Raw genomic sequence first — 21,028 nt, 5'->3', positions numbered from 1 at the left:
ACTTTTTAGTTTTTTCCATGGCCCCTTACACCCCTTCCCTTACCAGTGCGAACCAAATTCCCCACCATAACCCTCTCGGGCAGCAGACCGATAGGCCTGGTAATGCCTGGATTCATTCACAGTATTCTGGGCTTCAGCAAGGTATTAACACATTCTTTCAGGAGAGCATTTAAGTTCCTTGTGTCAAGGGATGGCCGGGCTGAAAGATTAATCTTGGGGGGCGGTGAGGCCTCCTGTGATATGTTACCGGGCATCCATTCTGGCTTATTCAACACTTACTCGAGTTCTTGATAATTAGTTCAGGGGTTTGGGTCTGAAACTTCAGAGGACACCCCCTCCAGTTGGGACAGCCAACATAAGCCGGCGGAAAATGGATGTCACCCAAACAGAGTTTGAGATGACCGGCAGAATAAGGACAAAATTGACTGCATCAGAAATTATCTTATATTCCTATTTTTTAAAAAGTTATACAAATAGAGGGAGGTTTGAATGAATAAGTGTAAATTATTAGGCAATCTTAAACACATAATCTCAAGAACCAGAGTTTCCTACACATTTAGTGCCTCTTCTACCAAACGGTTGTCCAAAAAACTAACCCAAACTTTGATGGAGGCAGGACAAGTAGAATGCCCAAGCCACTGGGCAAGCTTCTGTGTTTCAACGCTGCACAGCGGGACCCAGCCCAGGTAATTTACAGGCATGACACTTCAAGAGGGTGGCAAGCAGTGCAGAAGAGGACCGGAGAACGTAACCAGACCAACATGGCTCAAGACCATGCAGAATGGAGAACTACACGCTTCCCACTCTGGGTGCTCAGAAAGCCACCCTCTTCCAATCTCGCCAAAAACAAGAGAAGCAGTGCTGTGGGAATTGAGAGGGTAGAGCCGTGACATCACAGTAAGGGTCAGACGAGACAAGTGAACACCGCCAGGTTAGAAGAATCAGTGGCAGTGAGATCGTCTCCTCCCCATTCAGACAAGGAGTATCCAATCAATCCAGTTCACACTGAGGTACCATGCGGAGACGCTTCTGTTTCTAGTGAATGATCTATTCCGTGAGGAATTTAAGCCAAAACAGCCAGGCAAGCAATCTACTGAATCCTGAAACTAACAACCATAGCCTCTGCATCCCACGTCTTGCAATCACTATATTCCAGAAGCCCCAGGTCTAGTACTGGCTGTCTATAACCCTGTTTGTTTTTTTTTTTTAATTTTTTTAATAGGATGGCATCAAGTAATAGCATGATCTAGAATTTTATTGCAGTTACACCAACCCTTCTCCAGTAATGAATCATCAACACATATAAATGGGACGTTAAAAGAAGACTTATTAAAAAATTATAATTCACAGGCCAACAAAGCTTTAGCAGATATAGAACACTCACAAAAGCCAAACCTTGATTTCTGGAAAATAACTGAAACGTATGGGCCACACCCACTGTTTTCACCCTTCTTCATGTTTAAAATCTATCACTGGCTCCCGTGGACTCCTGAACTAAGTTACCAACCCAGCCAGGCATTCAAAGGCCTTGCCAATGAGACTCCTGGCTCTCCGGCCCCGGTCTCAGTGATACCCCCCCCTCAAGTTGCCCCATGTCACAGCCAGCTAACACTAGGACATTTCTCAATACATCCAGCATTTCCCAACCTCCTCTCCTTGTTCAGGCTCCACTACCATCAGCCTCTGCTCTCCCAACCACCCAACACTCAGCTTGACCCACATCTGAATGCCGGGCTTGATGCCAGGCGGTGGAGCAGAAGACTCCATGCCCAGCATCAGTACACAGGGAATGGGATCCAAGTCTACAGAATGAGCAAAGTAAACACACAGATACCTGAGTCAGATATTTCCTTGTGTAGTATATATGGAAATATCAAAGTGATCTCAATCTAAATAATTGATTCTGACAGACGGGGCTGATGTAATAAACAGATTTCTAAATGGGAACATGCTTCTGTCATCCCTCGATTGTGTCTGTAATGGAACTGTGGTCTCTGTGACAGATGTACTTTTAACATGTGGAATGGCCATTTATATTTCAATGAAATGTAAGGACACAAAATAAATATGCCTGGTTAAGTCATCTGAAAGTAAACAAATATTAAAGCCAGTACAAACAACGACGATCTATTTTTATCTTCCGATAGTTACACTCTGAGTAAATGGAAGAAATGCTCTGCATTATATAATACATGATATACTCTTCTGGAACTGTGGAGAGAATGTGTTTTAACATCTGCTCTGACGTTTAGCCTATACGTTGTGAAACTTTAGTCATCTCGGCTTTTTTAAAAAAGAGGAAAAAAAGCCTTAAATAACGTGCTTTTGGCTACCAGGAGTATTGTGACTGAGAATTTACTTCGCCTATAAGATGAAATGTCAGACTCCAAAAGGAAGGGAACAAAATCAGTGCAAATCCAAACCCGCTCGCCCCACTAAAGAAATGATATCACTAAGTGAGTTTATGGGAGTTCTAATCTCGGAGGCTGGTAGCAAAGATAGCAATGCTAAGAAATGCCTTCCTAAAGTAATTAGGAAAACAATGTTTCACTTTACTACTATCCTCCAAACACCACATCTATAAATTCTTATAAGCAGAACCCCCCCCCCAGTATTTATGACATGTAAGCCCACTGTGACAACAAATTTGCCAGGCAAAACCTGAGTTTCTCCACTGTTGTTCAACTAGTAATGTTGCCCATAGGTAGGCAAAATTTAGTATCCATTCGTCAATGTGGGTTTAAAAAATAATAATCACACAAACCTGTTAGATTAAGTCACCTGGGTAGCTCCTGCTTCTGGAAATGACATCAATTTTTGTTTTCCCCATGGGATTTCCACTGAAAGACCCTTGAAGAGCAAAGCAAAACAATCTCTCATGTTCTCTCTTTTGTCTGATTTTTTTCACCCAATTGAACATTTTAAGTGTTTAACTTAAATGTGTGGGTTGAATTCAGCCCTTACCACAGTATCTTTGGAGGAACAAATGACACAAGGCCAACAAGACATACACCACCAGGATAATAGTTTGTTTGGAATCCGGGGTACGAAACAAAACTCCTAGTGATTAATGCTGAAGCTGTGTTAGCGCCCTGCGAAATTCCCAGGGGGTACGGCTTCTGAGTTTCAGGAACACATGTCTGACCGAGCCTCATAGTTTTATTTTCATCCCCTTGCTTGAAATGATGGAAAATCTGAAGGGATCCAAGCCATAAAGAACTCCTACTGAGACAATTTAGAACTCATTCAATCACAGCAACTGCCACTTAGAAAGAGGGGGGGGAAAAGTCACCAGGAGTAAAGGCCAACAATGTAATCAGCATCTAATGGGATCAGAAAATGTCTGGAAGTCTGGGCTTCACAATGAAGCTGAGGCCAAGGAGAACAGCATTATTTTAGAGGTTTTAGAAAAAGATCTTATGAAAAAGGCTTTGGGATAAGGTCCTAAACAAATATATTCCCCAAGGGGAAGATGAGGAGCAAAAAGAATAGAGTTTGGGGAGAAAAGAGAAACATTTGGATTTGGTTGTCAAAAGATGGTTTATATTAGAAGAGAATTTGATAAACAAGGGTAGGAAAGAGCACTGAACCAGAATTTCGGGGCTATCCCAAACAACTCAGATTCTAAAGGTTTCAGCATTCCAGAGACAGTTAAAAAGGTTTCTACATGCTTGCCCCAGTTAGAAATTTAGTACGGTGAGATTCCCTCCCCACTGAAACTTTTTTTTTTTTTTTCAATTGGTAGACGGGAAGTCAATTCATTCTTCCAAGAGCCATTTCTTGTAAGAAGTAGTCTCACCTTCATTTAGAGGAAGAAGGATATAAAGGGAAAGGAAAAGTAGAAAGAAAAACAGCGATGCATTATGGTACTAAAAGGAATTCAGAGTATGTCTTCCAGATTGAGGGGTGGGGCAGGGAAGAAGGGTGGATTTAATTTTAGAACAGGAAGGCCAAGTTAATGGTTTGGTAAGTGCCTGCTATTGCCAATTCAACCAGGAATTCAGGGGGAATGGAAAGAAGAGGCAGCTCATCCCATTTAGGACACAGACAGAGGCTGAGAGTCAAGTAAACGAGTCCTAAGAGGAGATTCGGTCATTTGTCTCAGTTAGGCTTTTCATTATTTTCTGAAAGTGGTCTCATCACTTTCTGTGACCGTAAGGAAAAATCCTTCCCCTTTATTTTGGAACTCTCTCTCTCTATTGTCTTTATCAAGTTATATATTGCTTTCGTAAACCACTCTATACCCACCGCGTATTCATAACAGGGACGGGGAGGCTGCAATGCAGATATCGTTCCCAAACCTGATCATCGGAGCCACTCGTGTAACGTTAGGGTTAGGACCTGAAAAAAAACCTCCACCCCCTTCATATTGAAGCATGCAAAAACCAAGCCCCTGAGAGCTCAGGAGACACGGGGAGGTCCTCGGTGACTTTTAGAAGCCGGAGTGAGATTCTAAGGCAATTTTCCTCACTCAGTTCATTGTTCAGTCCATTACAGAGCCTATTCTATCTTGGTCCTCAAATAACTTGTTGAAAAGAAAGATGTTGGACAATGGAGATGTAATCTTGAAAGAGGGTTTTTCCTCCAGCTCAACCTCAGTCTGTACTTTTCTGATTGATGAAGTTCTTTCCAGCTCATCTCTTAACTCAGGTAAATGACCTGACGGACAAAACACCCCCGGGATGGGAACAGAATGAAACTACCCCCTCAGGCAGTAAGGGCTGCCCTGAGTCAGCAAGACCCCACATGATTGACCCCCAAGGCAGGACTGACCCCAAGATAATAATCTACCTGACCTTTATTACCCATTTGCTTGATGGCCATGGACCTCTGTCCCACATTTCCCTAAATATACCTAGAAGTCTTTTCAGCACTTTGTGGACATTTGACATAAGTCCACTATCTTCCCAGTGTTGCTCTCACTGAAATAAATTCCTTTCTTGCTTCACCACCACTTGTCTGTCTTTGGATTTCATCAGCTTTGAGTGGTCAAACCTCATCTGTCTGGGACCCCCAGAGCCAAGTGCCCTTGCAGACTTGGGCTCTGGTTACATTCATAAGACACAATTACTGCCCTGGAACAGTTGGCAACTACTGAAGAAGACGGGGATATACTTGAAAACACAGGTGAGGGGTGCCTGGGTGGCTCAGTCGTTAAGCCTCTGCCTTCGGCTCGGGTCATGATCCCAAGGTCCTGGGATCGAGCACCACATCAGGCAAGAAGCCTGCTTTCCCTCTCCCACTCCCCCTGCTTGTGTTCCTGTTCTGTCAAATAAACACACACACACACACACACACACACACACACACGAGACAATATGGTTAGCTAAAGTCCTACAGGAATCCAGAAGAGGGAGCCTTTGCCAAGGGCAGGGCAGGGGCAAATGAGGAGGGCTTTGTGACAGTGGGGAGCACATGGTGGACAAAGAGCAGAGCACAGGTGAGGGCCGCAAGGGGGCACTCTAAGTCGGGGAGGGCTGTGGGGTTACAGTCCCATCCCCGGCACACAAACACATTGAAACAGTTCGTGACATTTTTCAGAAAACGGAGAACAACGTGAACAGGGATGAGAAGGAAATAGAAAAGCTATAGAAGGCTCTGAATGACAGGCTAAGGAATTTATACTTCTCTTACCAGACAGCCAAGAAAAATTTCTGCCAGGTACCGAGAGAAGTTTTAGCAGAAATAAAAGTGCTCTATGCAAGGCGGCATTTTAAGGAGAACAGCACTGGAAATGCAGAATAAGGTAGACAGAAGAAGACGGACACTAGGGAAATCTTCGAGGACACCAGCAGTTAAGGTGTTAGATGGTGGAGCTCGGCGAAGAGAAGAATGAATAGATCTAAGAAAGAACATTCCGAGAATGGCCAATGGGATAGGACCATCAGCTGGACGTGGGGCAGGATAAAAGAGATGGAGGAACCCAAGAAAGCGACATCTTCACGCTCAGGTATGGGAGGATGGGGTCTCCACAACCAGAGAGAAAGAGGTCAGGGATACCCTGACAGGTGGCGGGGGTGGCGTGGGTAGAGTGTAGGTACATATGAAGACAGATCCAAAAAGGCAGAGATCAATCAGATGCTGAACTACAGCTCTGCAAAACTCTAGGAAGTATAGTGTTGGGAATTATACAGAAGTAATATCCGAGACCTGATGGTGAAGGAGTTATCCAAGGAGTTCCAGAGCTCAGCCTGGGGGACACCCCATTGTTAGGGCCCAGTACGAAGCAGGAAAACTCAGGAAAGGGGACAGAGAAGGAAAAGCCTCAAGAGGAGGCTAAGGGGACACCTGGGTGGCTCAGTGGGTAAAGCCTCTGCTTTTGGCTCAGGTCATGATCCCAGGGTCCTGGGATCAAGCCCCACATGGGGCTCTCTGTTCAGTAGGGAGCCTGCATTCCCCACCCCACCCCACCCCCCGGCCTGCCTCTCTGCCTACTTGTGATCTGTCAAATAAATAAAATCTTTAAAAAAAAAAAAAAAAGAGGTGGCTAAGAATGAAGACAGCATAAGAGAAAGCCAAAAAGATCTTCACAAATCACTATTATTAAATGTCCAAAGAATCAAAGTCCATGAACACAGAGAAAACAATTTGGGTGAGATGACTGCAAGATGATGGGTATTAGAAGAAAAAGTTAAAAACGCTGATGTTAAGCAATAAAATGGTCCAAAAGGAGATATGGGAACTTGAACAATCTCCACTGATCATCTGTAAGGAAATTATAAAATTAGCACGATCTGAAAGGCGGGGAGATGCAGCAGGAGGCTCTGTGCACGGATTCAGGAAACTGGAGGTCTGACAGTGTCACCGGCTCCGCGGTGCTGAGCAGGAAAGGGTGCCACGCGCTGTGCTAAGCTTTTCACCTGTGTTAATGAACTCGACCTCCGCAACAGGCCAACAGAGGGAAACCTACTAGCTCCATTTCTTTTTTTTTTTTAACTGCAGAAAATGAAGCACTGAGAAGTTCTACAACGTGACTAAGAACACAAGCTAATAAAGTATTAGCTTAATTAAACTATTAAGACCGAAGCCTTGAGGGCCCCTTAGCCACTGCTCGCCTCTCGAAGGTTCTGTGTGACCTTGAGCTTCAGGGTTCTCACCTGTAAAAACAGGACTAGACTTCGCTGATGCGCCTAAGACTTGCAGCCTTAACATTCTGAGATTCTCAGGCTCTGGGTTACAGGAGGTCTTTGCCAAGGCTTCCCTCAAGACCCAGCTTCCCTCTCCTGGCCTCTTTACGTCTCTGCTGTATTTGTAAGCCAGGCGCCCAAAAGAGTGGCTTACCCTCTGCCGGTCATCGCCTTGCTTTCAACAAGCAGCTAGAGATCAGAGTCAGGCAGGGGAATGTGAATTAGATCAAGTACAATACCCAGTTTTATTGCCTGTGACCATCCCTCAGTGCCCGGTTAAATATACAAATCAATGTTATATGTAAGCGAAGTAGAAATAGGTGGACAGTGTCTAAGAGATATCTGGCTACTTCCTGAATTGCCTTAATGTTGGAACTCTGCTGATTTTCAAAATGCTAAAAGGGACACAGGTCAAGCTATCTTGGGCCAAAACACTGAGCAAGAACGGTTCTGAATGGTAAAGCAATCTCCACCTTCCCACTCCACTGCTAACAGGACAGTTCTAACACAGACACATTCTCCGCTCCAGGAACAGGATGGAACAATACTCTGCTTCTGGGCGCACGAACAGCAACCCCTCCCTTGTTTAAATGCCCGATTAGACACCACCCTGCGGCTTCGGAAAGGGAATGCTTAGCGAACTGCCTGTTGTTTACAGCTCTTCTCCAAATGTCCATCTCAGCAACATAAAGATCCCATTTAGAACCAAATAAAACACAGAAAATCAGGAGGTCAGCAGAGAGGTGAGGACAGGAAGACTTCCCCACTTTACCGAAGACAAGTCAGAAGATCAGCAGTTCCTCAAGGACCCCTCTCCCCCAGGGTCCAAACCTATCCTACGCTTTCCTTCCATGGTTTTCTGTGATGACAAGGTTTCCTGTTACGTCTGACAAACCCTTACGCTCAACAAGGTTTCCTGTTACGTCTGACAAACCCTTACGCTCAACCGGCACTGCGAGCCCATCCTTTCCAGCCTCCGTCCAGCTCTGGTTGCATTAGCTACTTCCTGTCCTTGGTATCTTCTCTTGCTTCCTCCTGGCTCACCCCACAAACAAGTTTGGGGGGGGGGGTGTTGGCTGCTTCTGCTTGTGTCTGTGTGTTCAGGGCAAGCGGAGTACACGTGGGACTGTTGGGTGTCAGCGGCAGAAAGGAGAGCCATGCCGAGCAGCAGGCATGACATCCATACCCGCTCGACCCAGACCGGGCCAGTATGGCAGAGGCCCTCTGACCTGCTGTCCCTCTGGTGTCCCCATCTACCTCCCAACCCTTCAGTGTTGCAATCCACCAAACTAATCCTCTACGACTTAAGACGTGCCATGTTACTAGCCTCTTCAGACCCCAGAACGGTCTTCAAGGCGGGGAGGGTGGTAAAAAGATGAAAGAAAATATTGCTCAATTTCAGAAACCACTACCCAACAGTAAGAGAAACTTCCAGAAGGAACAGAACTTCCCTGGCATTCTGAAAAGCAGAGAAGATGGTCTCCCCACAAAGCCAGTCTGGCTTCTCATGGTGTTTCCAGAAGCACTGTGTACAGCAGGAATTAAAGACGGTCAGGAAGACTCCCCATCGTCAGATGTTACGCAGGACATTCTGCCATTCCCTCAGGGAGGAAGAGCCGATGGTGTCTCTGATCAGACTGCCACTGAGGAGCATCTTCCCTAAGATTCTATCTCTCTCAAGCCAAGGTAATGAGAGTAAATGATTGCTCGAATGTCAGAGATGGGAACACTGACTAAAAGGCCATCAGGCAGTTTAACTGCCTCAGTTGATACAAAAAAGGAAAAGGAAATAGAGAGGAAATCTGCTCAAAGGTCACACAGCAAGACAGAGACCGAGCTGGGACTGGAACCCGTGTTTCTTAGGCCATCATTCCAATTTATCCCACTGCCACAGTACAGGCACAGCTGCCCTAGGTCTGTCCTCCTCCACGTGGAGACATAAATCAGTTACTTAGCTTACTAGAACCTTTCTGTGATCATGTGTTCTTCGCTATTGGAATCTTAACATCAGTCACAAAGTTATGTCACCTAACTCCTGAGAAGTGCGTGGAACGGTTTATGTAAGCAGGATGGGGGAATTCAGATCAAATACTCAGTGAGTGACTCAAAACTGGAGACAAAGGCGGCCAACACTGGAAAATGTATGTGGCTTTTTTCTAACGGGCTGGGTTCCAAGGCTATGTAATGCTACTCCCTCCACTTCCTACGTCCTGATGACTGGAAATCTTGGGGTTAGTCCAAGGTCGATCTACACAAGCACAAAGGGAACTCCCTAGGAAGGTCTTAGGGAAACATGCCCCCCACAAAAGAGGTAAATTTCGGGCATATCCTCCCAATAAAGTATCTCAAGTGACAATGTTTTTTCCAACTATTATGCTGCAACAAACGATTTATACCTTTTCCTTATTAACTTAAGGAGCAGAGATTTCATCCATAAGGCTTCCTTAGGGTACTTCTTCAACAATACCATCAAAACTGTTTTATTCGGTTCCACTTTCCTCCATGTTAATACATTACCATTGCTCTGAGGAAAATAAAGTTACCCTATCTCTTAGCTTATGGACTTCAGAAGAATGCCAGTGGACCCCTCACCACCTTTGTGAATGACAGATGTGCTAACCACAGCATCAGGAATATTTATGTCAGTCTGGCCAAGCTAGAAGGTATTCCCTTTAATACTTTTCAATCAGGGCTGCCTATTCTTTTCTTTTTAAACAAAAACATTGGTATTCCCTAGGTTGTTAAAGTTTCCCTATGATCCCATTTGTTTGTGCTTAGAGAAACACACACACACACACACACACACACACACACACAAAGAAAGTATACTAAAAGAAACCTGGATAGCTTCTCTGATAGTGTGGAATCTTCTACAGCTGAATCTTTACAGCCAGGATGAATGACGAGGACAGCAGGGGCTTGGTGGATAACAACACAAATCAAGATGGCAGGGCCAAGTTCACAAGCAGACACACCGCGGTGGGGGCTGTGGCTAAGCAGAGAAGGTATGGCCCATCTACAGGGGTGGTAGCTGTGAAGACTTAGCCTACTACTACCATGAGGAAGACCCCTGCATTGTAGCCAGATCTTCCTCTTTCTCAAGAGAAGCCACTAATCTAGGTTTGGGGGATGATTTCCATTTTTTTAAATGTCAACTCAAGTTGAAAACAAAACAGTGTGCCCAACCAAATATGCCCAAGGGCTAGACTTGGTTGTTGAGTTTCCAGTCTGCTACAGGAAAAGGGAATAATACATATTCAATGACTAAGATACTTGTAAAATTCCTTTACAATGTTAGGCTCAGAAACCCTCCAGTGGCCTGAGGAAATGTGTAAAAGGAATAGGAACATGAGCAGAGACAGCAAATTATTGAAGTTTCATGGACTTAGGGGACAATGAAAGCATTTGGAATCTCTGTGAAGTCACTGGGTTAATGCAAATAAAACCCCACCCTTCATCCACTACAAAAGTCAGCCAAGAGGCCTGTTCTCCTCCATCACTCTCTTTGTCCCCATTTATTCCAACCATCCCTGACATCCTACCCAACCAGGGGCAAGCCCCAAAAGCACCCGCCCCTTTTTCCCATCCTGAGACCTCGGTGCAGAGCTCACCCATTGCCTAGACCACTGCAGCCGCTATGGGACCCCCAGACTCGTTTCCCTCTCCTTCTGCCTCTCTCCAACCCTGATCCCTTCTACAGAAAACTACTAAAGTGATTTTTCTTCAGTGGACCAATCATAAATCCTCTGGAAGCAGGAAGGAACTGCGAACCGTGGTTGCTCCCAGAAAGGGGACCTGGAGAACAGAAAACCCGGGTTTGAGGAAGCCTTACTTGCCCCCTGCAGCTCCTTCTGTGCTTTTTGAATTTTGTTTTCACCATAGGAATATCAAGTTCTCAAAAAAAAAATAGAGTAAGTTTTTCAAAGCGTAGTATCCCAGAGCTTCTGGAGTAAGAAGTAAAACATTTCCCCATCCCAACCCAGAAGGGCTCATCCGTGGACTTAATGACTTTAATAAGTGGGATGAGCGTGTATTGAGAAATAAAGCAGAGGAGAGCTTGGGACACAAGCAGGTAAAACCAAGAGTGGAGTTGGTGGGAGCAGAGACAAGCGTAGAGACTGAGAATCTAAAGCACGCCTGCAGAATGGGGGCCCAGCTTGAGCCTTCCTTAGCTTATGAGGGTAGGATAGGATAGTCCCCTGGTCTGAAGTCAGACATCCGCTCTCCAAAACAAGCAAATGATCTGCCGGGAAGGAAAGCAGCCCTTAATGGGGACCTCTTCTCTGACACTGATTGAACCTCAACACAGCCTGCTGCCTCACCTTGATATGCCCTAAACTGAAACCTGCTCTTGGATGTACCGAGTCCTCAGTTTCAGAATGCACAGCCAGCCCTGCCAATGAAGGAAAAGGTCAGCACGGGCAAATGTTTGGGAGAGATGAAGTCTGCTACCTACAACCATAACCCTAGTCTTTCATTTGTAAATATGGATAGGTAACTAAGGATCACCAGATTTGAGAAATGCTAAAAGAACAAAAGAGAAAGACAAGTATGAAACAGACAGAACTCACTCAGAGAAAAGAGACAAGAATCCAAGAAGCAGAGAATGCAGGGGACAGGGTATCTGAGTGCAGTCAAAGACATCAGAAGGCACATAATACATACATCAAACATATTATGAAAAGGGAAGAACACAGAAATTCAAATTTGACTTTTGAAGTTAACAATTCCACAGAAGGCCAAATAGAAGAGTGATGAAATTCCCAGAAAACCAGCTGGCAGGGGTAGGGAGAGCAGAGACAGAAAGTTTGATAAGGTAACATGGGAGTTAACCTAGGAAATCTGATGACAATCTATGGAATTTACCCCCCAAACACAGGGGTGGAAGAAAATCATGGAAAGGAAGTAATGAAAGAAAGAAGAGGTTCCCAAGAGCTGAAAAACACAATCTTTCCAGTAGAAGAGCCCACAGGTACTGAGCAGGACATATGAAAAAAGATTCTCATGAAAGTTCACAATGTCAAAAAGAAAACATTCTAACCTTGCAAAGAAAAGTCCGTATGAAGGCACAAGACTTAGCAACACTGGCTGCTCGAAAGAAATTCCTTTCATATGCTGAGGGAAAATTATTTTCAACTTAGTATTTCATACCCAGCCAAATTACCAATTACATATAAAGGCAGATAAGCATGAGTTCAAAGTATGCCTGCCACGCACTCTCTCTGAAAACTTATTTCAAAATACGCTGCAGCAAAATTAAAAATATGTCTAAGAGGAAGATATAGAATCCAAGAAAAAGTAGAATAAAAGGAAAAGAAATTTCAGGATGACAGCTGTGTAAGCAGGTCGTAGGAAGCAGTTAGTTAATGGAAAAAAAATTCCAAAAAGTTGTATAATTGAGAGAATATATTATTCTAGTGTCAAGAGAAAGAAAACATGTTACTTTTGCTAATGGAAAGGCAATTAGAAGGTCCAGGAATTATGGGGCTACACAAGATTGTCATGGTCTATATATGAAACAAACAAAAGTGTACCATGGTCCTGAGCAAATGACCACACTAAAAAGAGAATTCGACTTAGGTGATCAGACTCTCTCCCTTCCAATGACGGTACACATAGTAACATAGATTTCTATCTTCATGGCCCATTTAAACAGCACCTTAAAAGATGTATCTGAGCCTCTGGCTAGCCAAGAAAAAAAGCAAACCGTCTCCTGGATTTTCACAAATTAAGAGCATGAAAGATGCTGTTTGTAGGCTGAGGAAACCTCCACTTCCCATCCTTGATTTCTTTTTTTTTTTTTTTTTTTTTTTAAGATTTTATTTATTTATTTGAGAGAGAGACAGTGAGAGAGAGCATGAGCGAGGAGAAGGCCAGAGAGCGAAGCAGACTCCCCATGGAGCTGGGAGCCCGATGCGGGACTCGATCCCAGGACTCCAGGATCATGACCTGAGCCGAAAGCAGTCGTCCAACCAACTGAGCCACCCAAGCGTCCCCCCATCCTTGATTTCTTAACGTCCTTTGCAGTGTGACCACAGTTAGAGCCCAGGTCCTTGGGGTGGTTTCCTTTAGGATTAAAAAGGCCAAGACTTGGGGCACCTGGGTGGCTCAGTGGGCTGAGCCTCTGCCTTCAGCTCGGGTCATGATCTCAGGGTCCTGGGATAGAGCCCTGAGTCGGGCTCTCTGCTCAGTGAAGAGCCTGCTTCCCCCTCTCTCTCTGCCTGCCTCTCTGCCTACTTGTGATCTCTGTCAAATAAATAAATAAAAATCTTTAAAAAAAAAAAAAAAAAAGGCCAAGACTTGCTAAAAAGAAAGGCTTGCCCTTTTCCCTTTCCTGTTTTTCCCACCTTTACTTCTGGGGATAAAAGCTGCACAATAAAAATGGCGGGCATGAGGGGTGCCTGTGTGGCTCAGTCGTTTAAGCTTCTGCTTCAGCTCAGGTCATGGTCCCAGGGTCCTAGAATTGTGCCCCACATCAGGCTCCCTGCTCAGCAAGGAGTCTGCTTCTCCCTCTCCCTCCCTCTGCTTGTGAGTGCTCTAGCTCTTGTCATTCAAATAAAATCTTAAGAAAGAAAGAAAAAAAGAAAGAAAGGAAGGAAGGAAGGAAGGAAGGAAGGAAGGAAGAAAAGAATGGTGGGTGGGCGTGAAGTTTGAGAGTCCAAAATGAACTCCATGAGTGCCTCTATCAACGTTGGATGGACTTCCTTTGCGCTCCTTGTAACCTTTGTCTATTAAAGATGTTAGCTACATGTCTGTTATTGTTGGGGAGCACTTGCCTAATTACTAAACAAGTAATCGGTTTGCATTTTGAATGAAATGAAGTTTGAGCTGGGTTTCTGTCACCTGCAAGCCAGAAAGTAATTCACATACCCTCTTTGTTTGCACTTTGCTCCAAAGGACATGGAGTCACAGTCAAAGACCCAATCTTTTACCTTCAGCCTTGAGAGGAATGGGATGCTGTGTAGCATCCCACAGAGCTTTCATTTAATTACTTACCTGGTCCCAACCACAGGCTAATTCCTGCACTGAACACAAGACACCACGTTTGTCCACATGGGTCTCACTAAAATGGGGCAGAGAATTTACAAACACACAAAATATTGCCAGAGTATGGGATTATGTTTTGCAAGTCCAGTGAAGGGAGTAATTTATATCTTTTTAGTAGTATTTTAAAACATTGCAAATTCCCAAATTCAAGAGTGTTCAGTCGGGTTCACATCAACATTTCATTCACCACTCATCTCTCCATTATTCAGTGAACAATGGTACAGAAAAGCCAAAATAATGTTTTCCTTTAATGATTTTATATTTTAAACTGGGTTCCTATTGTTCTGGTAATTTGCCACACCCCAAATAAACCAAATCCAAAGGGAAGGTTCTAATTCAAAACACCATGATGTTTAGCTGTGCCAACCCTATTCTCTTTAGTAGGGCTACTCCTGGTTCTCCCCAGTTTCCACGCAAGAGGCAGCTAGCTGACCCCACCACTCTAACTGAATCAAAGCCTATCCTCATCCTAGTACTGTTTCTTTGAATCACTTAACAGTATTTGTTAAGTGAGCATCTACTATAGCAGATGCCCTGCCAGGTGTCATGGATATCCTAGAAAGTAAGACAATACTTGCCTTCAAAGGGCTTCTGTCTACAGATAGCAGGGCAGGGCAAGGGTTCAGAGGACAAAGTCACCAAGATGTTACAATACAGTATATGAAGTTCTACGAAGGGGAAATTCAAGAGTACTATGGAAATGCAGAGCAGGGATGTGGAGGGGAAAGGAAAAGAAAGGAACTTTGGGAAAGGAGCCCTAGAAAAAAATAAGGGATGCTTAGGATGGGTTCTCCAGATAGAAGGACTAGAGGCAAGACAGGACATGGTATAGTCAAGAAACTTGAAGTTCAAGTTCAAGGAACTTATCTACCTGGATATGGAGGGAGACAGTCCTATCACTACTGAAATTAAGAATTCTAGGGAGTACAGGTTTGAGATATTCAGACCGGTTTCCAGAGGGTAGTCCTCTAAGCTGAGAGTTGGACGTTACTGAAGACACTTTTCTGTCTTCCAACCTGACACACTCAGCGCAGCCTCAAATCAGAGAAGAGTCACTTTGAGTGGCCTTCAAACCTGGGTTAATGCCAGCTCTTGCTTTGTTTCTACCCCATAGCAACGTTTTGCTTACCTTGCAGGAAACTTCTCGCTTGTAAAGCAAAACCCGGAAGTCATTCTGAGAGCCAGATGTCAACCTCCCTTGACTTCTCCAAGGTAACTAACTTTTTTTTTTTTTTTTTTTTTTTCGGGGAGCTGATGTTTTATTGTCATTGCCAGGCCTTTCCAATGGCTACATAATATTCTCTCATATAAATGTCACATTGTTTAGTGAATTCTTTGTTGATACACCCCAGAATTCTCTGTTGCAAGCAGTTTTATTTTGAAACAAATCCAAGCACCTGGGAATGGATCCAGTTTCGTGTTGGTGTATATCTGAGAGTCAGTAGCTTCCGAGCACCCGTTCTGGAGCCAGGCTGTCTTGCCTTGATCCGGAGCCCTGATGGGCGGTGTGACCTTGGGCAAGTCTCCCAGTCTCCCAGATTTTGTTTCCTCCTCCGAAGGATGGGGATAATGATGGCATGTCCCGCACGGCGTTGTTGTGGGGATAAGTAGACATGGTATGCCGAAAGCTTGTGGGGCAGCTCCCCGCTCAGAGTCATCGCTCAGAACCGTGGTTATTGTTAATGCAGCGCCTTCTTGAGAGGTGTCGCACATTAGTGAATAGGTTGAAATGAACGTGGAGTATGAGCCGGTCACCAAAAATGGGCATTCGTGGAGGGCCGTGTCGGCGTGAAGCTTGATGGGGTCAGATGTCCCGTGATGTTGGCTAAAGGATGCTCTGGGAGCAGAGGATATTCCCATGATGCTTTGCCGAGCCTGGGGTCTTCCGCTCAAATCATCACTCACAGAGAAAAGTGGGGTTTGATATTTTTGTCTGTCCAGCATCTCATCCTTGGGGCGGGGTTGGGGGCGTGGGGGGGCTTTTCCTATTTTATTATGATCCCGCTCAGCCCAAGCAGCTCCAAAGAAGCTGACTTGACCCGGCCCCCAAGGTAACTAACTTTAATTCATCTTTCAAGCAGGACGTAAGACCTGGCAGGAGGCTATCAAACTCCATGACCCTCCCTTCCTGTCTCTGTTGTCAGCAAATCAGTGTCCCAAACTCATCTCTTTTTGCCTTCTACCTCCTACCCTGTTGGTAGAGACTACCAGAAGTTTGTGGTATCAAGACACAGAGGCAGCTGCGTCTTATGGGGCTGAGCACGTTCACTTTAAGATTCAGGGAACTCAGGCATACCCTCCACTCCCAGTCATTCTCGCCCAGCAGGGTGCATGGGACTGGAGAGCATCGGGTGCTATCTAGAACCTGTGTGGAGAAGGGAAACCTCTTCCGTTAAGGGAGGGAGAGAGGACAGATGGGCAGACGGCACCACTGCAGAAAATAACTGCAGACTGGTGACAAGCTGAGGAAGTCACAACTCAATGGCTCTGTGAAGCAGGGGGCAAGGGCCGCTGCTGAAACGGACCAACGTGATCAGATAGGAGTGCAGAAAAGATAGCAAATAACCATTGTGGTGAAGGGCAGAGAGAGCCGTCCAGGGCGGTGTTTGTCAGTGAGCTGGTGCTGAGGAAGATGAAAACAGTACTCTTTTAAAAAGGACTTAAAGGGGCGCCTGGGTGGCTCAGTGGGTTGAAGCCTCTGCCTTCGGCTCAGGTCATGATCCCGCAGTCTGGGATCCAGCCCTGCATTGGGCTCTCTGCTCAGGCGGGAGCCTGCTTCCCTTCCTCTCTCTTTGCCGGTCTCTCTGCCTGCTTGTGATCTCTCTCTCTCTCTGTCAAATAAATAAAATATGTTTTTTAAAAGAGTTTATTTATAAATAAATAAATATTCAACCCACCGAGCCACCCAGGTGCCCCTAAATAAAATATTTTTTTAAAAAGGGACTTAAAAAATGATAGCACATTGCATATAATAAAAGCGATCGTCTTGTATAGAATGAAATTAATGTAACACGTCTGTGTGGATACGGAATCATGGTATCAAAGTGTTCTTTCCGTGGGTGGCAATCAAAATACTAAGAAGCCAACAGACGAGCACAAACTGAAGGAATGGCTCACCCACACTGTAAGGATTTGTGCCTCACACCTGGTAATTAAATTGAAAGACTCCTGTTAAATGCAGTGACTCAGGGAGGGAGCGCATATAAAAACACATAAAGTAATACATCTTGTAACTTATTCCGCTTAATTATGCTAATTAAAACTTTTAAGGTAATTTGACAGTATATTACGGGACTGCACTCCCCTGCTTGACCACGTAATTACGCTCTTTGCTATCCATTAAAATTCTTCTATCAAAGGATCTTTAAGTGATCTATTTAGCTTGTAAGATAGATCACGTGCTGGGTGTAAAAAGGTTAAAAGGTGTTTTATTTTAAAACCACCCACATTTTATGATTTACAATAGCAAAAAGCAAGACAAACCTGCCCCCCACAAAACCATATTTTTTAAAAGATTTTATTTATTTATTTATTTGACAAAGAGCTCACAAGTAGGCAGAGAGAAGTGGGGGGAGCAGGCTCCTCACTGAGCAGAGAGCCCAAAGCTGGGCTTGATCCCAAGACCCTGGGATCATGACCCGAGCCGAAGGCAGAGGCTTTTACCCACTGAGCCACCCAGTGCCCCAAAAAACCCCATTCTTGTTAAATACTGATGACTAAAGTCAAATAAATTCTCTTAGAAGGGTACTCCTCCACCTCCAAAAGAACTATCAAAATGACTCCATTACAGAGAAATGCATTTATTTTCCATCTTCCATCACTTGAGAGATGCCCCATTGTTACAGATGAATCCCACCTGAAACAGCCAAAAAATCAACAATCTCATTTAGGCAAATAGTGACTACTCCTCAGAGAGCAAGGCTGTCCTTCAGAATCATTCAGCCCCGACTTCTAATTCCATGCATCTGCTTCTCGGGTTAGAAGACAGCCAACCTTGGAGAAAACAGTTGCCAGGGAAGGGATGCTTGCTACTCCCACCCCCAAGTCATTTAAGGGTTCATTATCATTTACCACCAGAAAACAAAATCAATAGGAAAGCAGGTTGCTCTTCATACGCTTCAAAAATTATTTGCGAAGAGAGCTATGAAGCACTTGTTCCTTTATCTCCAGGAATCAGCTTGTACCTTGGGGGGGAGGGGGGCAGAGGGAAGCCCACGGCTGTCATTCTTCCCTCTAAGAGGTTCCAACCCCTAGCACACTTAATCATCACAATCAAAGTGAATAAAAGCTACTTCCTATGAATGACACTGTTCTGGGTACCACAGAATGCAATGTTTCACTCAAGTAAATATTTATGTCTAGGAAAAGTTACACCTCGACTTAACCAAAACGTATCAACAAGTTCTCACCGCAGAAAGACACTCAAGCAGATAGAAAAAGATGAATCATTGACCTGATTAATGAACATTATCTCTCAAGGTGGCCTGAATTCATTATAAATTCATGAGTAGAAACAGGAAATCAATGAGCTCCAAATCTGGGGTGGGGGGGGGATTCAACATAGAAATTCCTCTAACCTAGTGGTTTTCAAACATTTTGGTATCAGGAATCTTTAACCCACTGAGCTACCCAGGCACCCCTGGTATCAGGAATCTTTAATGCTCAAATTACTGAGGTCCTCGAAGACCTTGGTCATGTGGGTTATAATTATTACCAATCACCGCGTCCAAGATTAACTGAGAAGATTCTCAAATATGTATTTGATTAAAAATAATTTAAATTGCACATCAACATAAAATACTTCTAATGAAAGGTAGATCTGCCAAAAGAAAAAGATTGAGTAAGAATGGCACTGTCTTGCATTTTCGCACCTCACTTCAACTTCCAGGCTGATAGAAAACAGTAGAGTATCCTGCTGCCTTCTGCATACATTCTGTTGCAATAGATGGTGTAGCTTCAAGTTCATGAAGAAAAATCCTGGCCTCATGCAACTAAGTAGTGAGAAAAATGGAACGATATTTTAATAGCCTTTTCAGATAACCGGATGTTCTTCTTTGGTATATCCCTGAAATCCACCAAGTAGTAATTCCTTCTTTTCTAACCACTCCATTGAAATCGGATTAATATGCAAAAAGCTGTTCATAATATACACAACTGATGAGGGCATACCATTTGGTCAGGGTAGTCTCTTACAAGGTAATGGCAGCAGCACCTGGGTGAAACGGTTGGGTGACCCACTCTTGGTGTCAGCTCAGGTCCTGATTTCAGGATCATGGGATCCAGCATGGAGCCTGCCTGTCCCTCTCTCTGCCCTCTGTCCCTCCCACACACACCCCCGCCCGCTCATGCTTGTGTGCTCTCTCGCTCTCTCTCGAGTAAATGAAATCTTTTGAATCACCCCTATTCTTTGAAAAGAATTTACAAACGAACACTCATGGATACCAAATTTAACACTGATGGGACAGCTTGACAAATACCTTGAACAAAAGCAGCTTGGGACGCCTGGGTGGCTCAGTGGGTTAAAGCCTCTGCCTTCGGCTCAGGTCATGATCTCAGGGTCCTGGGATCGAGCCCCACATCGGCCTCTCTGCTCAGCAGGGAGCCTGCTTCCCCTCTCTCCTTCTGCCCCCTGCTTTCTCTCTTTCTTGCTCTCAAATGAAATTTAAAAAAAAAAATTTTTTTTTAATCCAATAAAAACAAAACACCTTGAGTTCAACATCACTGACATAAGCAAAGAAGAATGGAATACAAATCCTCTTCCATCCCATCCAACAGGAAACAAATGAGGCCCTGCCTTTTGGCACAGGAGGTAAAAAGCGTGCCTTTCTTAAGATGTTTTTCCCCCCAAAGACTGTCCTTTTGTAATTTTGACAGAACAAAGGGGTTTTGTCCAAAATCCAAGACCTTTCCGCTAATCACTTCCTTTTACTACGGAGTGAACACAATGCTATAGAATTCGTCAAAGCTATTCTGGAACCATGATATTTGACATCATTTAATGTTACTGAAGTATACACAAAGCTACCAGATGATTTTTTTTTTAATTGAAAAACACATCCATCTATCCATCTGCTAATAAAGAACTGGCAATAAAGACGGATAAACCATCCCCCCACCAACTCAAAAGCATTAATTTTTTTTTTCAGGTCTGTCTTCCAACCTGTTTTTTAAAAAATACAAGGTCCATGCAAAAACCAAAGGCCTAGGGCGCCTGGGTGGCTCAGTGGGTTAAGCCGCTGCCTTCGGTTCAGGTCATGATCCCGGGGTCCTGGGATCAAGTCCCGCATCGGGCTCTCTGCTCAGCAGGGAGCCTGCTTCCCCTTCTCTCTATCTGTCTGCCTCTCTGCCTGCTTGTGATCTCTCTCTCTGTCAAATAAATAAATAAAAATATTTAAAACAACAACAACCACCAAAGGCTTGTTCTCTTACAGCTCCCTGAAACAAAGGTACCCTCTGGGAAGCTCTGGGCTTCCAGGCGCCTTCAATCTTTTACCATGTGACTATGAATTCAAGCTCAACAGATTTCCAGCAAAAATCATGTCAATTTCATGACTCTAGAATCACATTACTACTTGTACTTCAACTATCAGATGTGCTATCAGTCAGAAAGGGGGTCAAGTCGAGGAATATACCCTTGACTTGGATTTTATGACAAAGGTTATTACCTTTGGTTGGGGGGGGCGGGCATCAGACAATCATTTATTTATATGTAAGTTACCTCTTCTTGACTACAAAATTCAGGGCTGAGCCCATGTCTTACGCCTTTATCTTCTCCTTGCTGATCACCACCACCACGCCCCCCCCCCTTTTTAAGATTTTATTTATTTGACAGAGAGAGACACAGCGAAAGAGGA

At 44.4% G+C, this 21,028-nt stretch overlaps 1 protein-coding gene across 3 annotated transcripts in view; it reads right to left on the bottom strand.

Annotated features, from left to right (window-relative positions):
• The window catches only part of MCC (MCC regulator of WNT signaling pathway), a 434,517-nt gene that overhangs the window by 210,348 nt on the left and 203,141 nt on the right, over positions 1-21,028 (bottom strand). The window contains exon 1 of one of the 3 annotated variants that reach the window (XM_044264140.1): positions 15,304-15,326. The exons of the other annotated variants lie outside the window; for them this stretch is intronic. The gene's annotated coding sequence lies outside the window, so the exon portion shown is untranslated. Of the gene's footprint in view, positions 1-15,303; positions 15,327-21,028 lie in introns of those variants that run through there. 3 annotated transcript variants of the gene reach the window in all.

Source organism: Neovison vison, chromosome 1, assembly GCF_020171115.1.
Source record: "Neovison vison isolate M4711 chromosome 1, ASM_NN_V1, whole genome shotgun sequence".
In the NCBI taxonomy this organism is placed as follows: Eukaryota; Metazoa; Chordata; class Mammalia; order Carnivora; family Mustelidae; genus Neogale; species Neogale vison.
The sequence above is the reverse complement of the archived record's forward strand: the minus strand, read 5'-3'. Positions and strand labels throughout refer to the sequence as shown.